Source organism: Bactrocera latifrons, unplaced genomic scaffold (assembly GCF_001853355.1).
Source record: "Bactrocera latifrons isolate USDA-ARS-PBARC rearing strain unplaced genomic scaffold, ASM185335v1 scaffold_210, whole genome shotgun sequence".
In the NCBI taxonomy this organism is placed as follows: Eukaryota; Metazoa; Arthropoda; class Insecta; order Diptera; family Tephritidae; genus Bactrocera; species Bactrocera latifrons.
The window spans coordinates 1-3,313 of record NW_017535631.1 but is presented as its reverse complement, the minus strand read 5'-3'; positions in this window follow the sequence as shown (position 1 = coordinate 3,313).

Genomic DNA, 3,313 nt, shown 5'->3' with positions numbered 1-3,313 from the left:
CAAGCACTTACAAAATAATAAGTTGAACTGCATATAGCTTTTTTTAATGAAACTATTTAACGCTTTGCGCCTTTATTGAAGAGCAAAATTTTTACTCAGCAGTCTTTGCTGCGCGCTTTTCAAAGTTTCTCCGCTCAGTAGTGCAAATGTTTTATTTGGTTGAACGCGAAATTAGAAACGTTGCATTATTTTTAATTTTAAAACTTTTTATTAGATATACATATGTATTTATATGTATATATTTTTTTAAATTTGGGAACTCATTCCATGCAATATTTTCGACATTTGTTTCAAAGTCACTAAAAAATCAGTCAATCTTTATAAATTTGCATGTGCTTGATTTTCGTTTTTCACAAATAAATAAAAAAAATATGTAAGAAAGAAATATATTATTTTATCCACTTAAATTTAATTTTTCACGAAATAAAAATAATTTGCTTTATCCACAAAAAAAGATAAAAAAAAACAATTATTTTATCTACCTAAATTTAATTTTTCCACAAAAAAAATGTTTTATCYACTTAATATATTTATTCACAAACAAAATATATATAAGACATTTTACTTTATGTCAATTATTAAACATGTTTCCCTGAATAGAATTCTTCGCAAAACAACAATTTGGTGTGCACTTGCAACTTGCTCAGTTTTCCTTAAACRATTAATTGCTACATAATATGTAAATACATATCATTTTCAATAAAATTCACTTCCGTACTTTGCATATAATTCTTGTTGGCTCCTTTACTGCTGCTTATGTTTGACGCCTTCGTCTGCTTGCTGCTGCTGCTGGCGATTTAAATTTTCCTTTTCAGCATAAAAACTTGAACTTTGCTGGCATTGCACTTCATGCATTTTACATACATTTCTCTGATTTTAATTTAATTCAATTCATTTACTTTTTTCTTCAAATCAAACACATAACATTCAAATTCGAATTCGTTAATTCGATTCGCTTTGACTTTTACCGCGAATTGTCGTTTCCGCTACTATTGCATTTTATTTTATTTTTTTTTATTAAAGAACAAAAAAGTTGTGTGCCGTTTTCTTTTCTATTATTTTTGTTTGGGTTGTATTTAAGATATTGTTTTTATTGTAAACGCGTTGTTTGTATCGGTTTGTTGTAAAATGGAAAAAATCTATTTAATTAATGTTTTTTTGYTTGTTTATAAATTKTTGTTGTTGTTGTTGTTACTTTGTATTTAATAAACTTTTTTGTTTTTAATTTTTGTTGTGTAAAAATTTGTTAGAAGAAAAACGTTACGAGACGAGTGCGCACACACTGGATGCGAGCGAGCACCTCCGAAACCTGGGGCCGAATTAGACGAACAGAATTTAATAAATTGCGTTTTTGGCCCACCAACCAACCGAGCGACGACGAGCAGCAGTAACCAAACATCCACCGTCGCTTTCAAAGTCAACCACATACAATGGYAACGCAACGCAGCAACGGYAGCACCAGCAACAGCGACAGCGCTGGCAAATATCAACCACCATGCCAAAGCACAGCAAAGAGAGCGTAGTCAGGCAAAATGCAGAGGAAAAAGCCTTAGCAAAAGCACTGCGCTCTGCATGCTCTGCTACACGTTCGCGAACGCAATCAGCATTTGCTGCAAAGCGCACTCTACTCGCCTATACATATATGTATATGAATGTGAGTATATACTCACACTGCGTTACGGCAGCTAAAATAGCTATTTACGAGCAGCCGCTGAGCAAGAATACTAGGAAGCASAAATGCGAACCACACTCACACAACAACATTATAACGTTATATGCTTTTCGTAACGCATACTGGCGCACGTTGCTAAAAATACTCAGCAACACAATTGCACAATCTCATCGAGCACACAGACGCCATGATGCAAATGCGCTACTGCACGGCGCTGCGATTTCCTAGCTGCTTTTGCTTTATGCAAAAAATAGCAAGTGGCCGCAAGAGGAAAAAACAGAAAATGACATTTGGGGAGAATTGTGCGCCTTTAGTGTTAAAGCAGAGAGAGAGCACATAGTGTAATCTTCAGTTAGCAGGAATGTGTTATGAGACCTAATGCAAAGTAATTGAATTTCGCTAGTGGAATGGAACAGTGGGTCAAAAATGTAAAATAATGATGCGCCTGTATTAAAATTARTATGAAGCTTTCTATATTACTACTGAAAATCAGATATTATTTTAATTTAGGCAGGTTTCTTCTTCTAACAAAGTGTTTTTCTGATTTCTTATATTTCGAGATTTCGTATTTACCAATTAAAAATGTTTTCTCTTCTAATCCCTTCATAAAACGATTTAAACTTCGTTGAATTATTATCTTTACGATTGGTGCGCCGTCGATAACTTGGCTATAACCACGTAAGCGGAATACACGCCAGTAAAGAGATTGTTGAGAGGAARTTAGCAGAGTAAAATCAATTTTCCGCAATAATTTTAAATATTTTTTTTTTAATTTCATGAAATATCATTAACTGATTATTTTAGTACCATATTTTGTTAATCTTCAACAAATTTGTATAAAACTAAAATAGATAGATTTAGAAGTATTTAATACGGTTTATGAACCCTGTATATTTATGAAGTATATAATATTATATTTTATTTGCAGGCACTTCCATAATGCGACAAGACAAGTGGAGTATTATCAATTGGCAGAGCAATTCAATATTTAAATGAGAATAAAAAACAATAAAAAAATGGATAAACAAAATATTACGAGTTTGTTGCCCTTAACTCAGTAAACGTTTCAAATAATAATCTTAAGCAATAATTTGCAATACTGAAATGTTGATATGTAATATAAAAAGTGAATTGTTGGAAGTAAATCTGCAATGGTGAAACCAATGAATATCGTTAAATAAAGAGAATTATGCTATATTTATGCAAAAAGAGTGTAAAAATATACCAAAAGCTGGGAAAAGTAATTATAATTATATACATACATATATAGCAGTGTAGTGAGCGGTGAATATCCCTAACCAAATTCAGAAAAACAAAAAATAATAAAATCTAAAAGTGAAAATATATTTATTTATATAATAAAGCTATGAGAAGTGTGTCAAGCCCTGAAATAAAAATCTAGCAATCCGATTTTGTTCTGCAATTTGTGTTAGTGCCTGTGAAAATCGTGAAATCAATAATTAAATTAAYKAAGWTAATGTGTTTTAAGAAAATTTATGAAAAATTAAAAATTAATGTAAAAGTGTGTCAAACCTAAATCTAACGTATAAAGAAAAGCTATTCGAAAAATCCATATTACTTATAAAAAACCCTTTCGCAATCAGTTTTATCCTGAAGTCAATCATTAAAGTTTTAAAATGT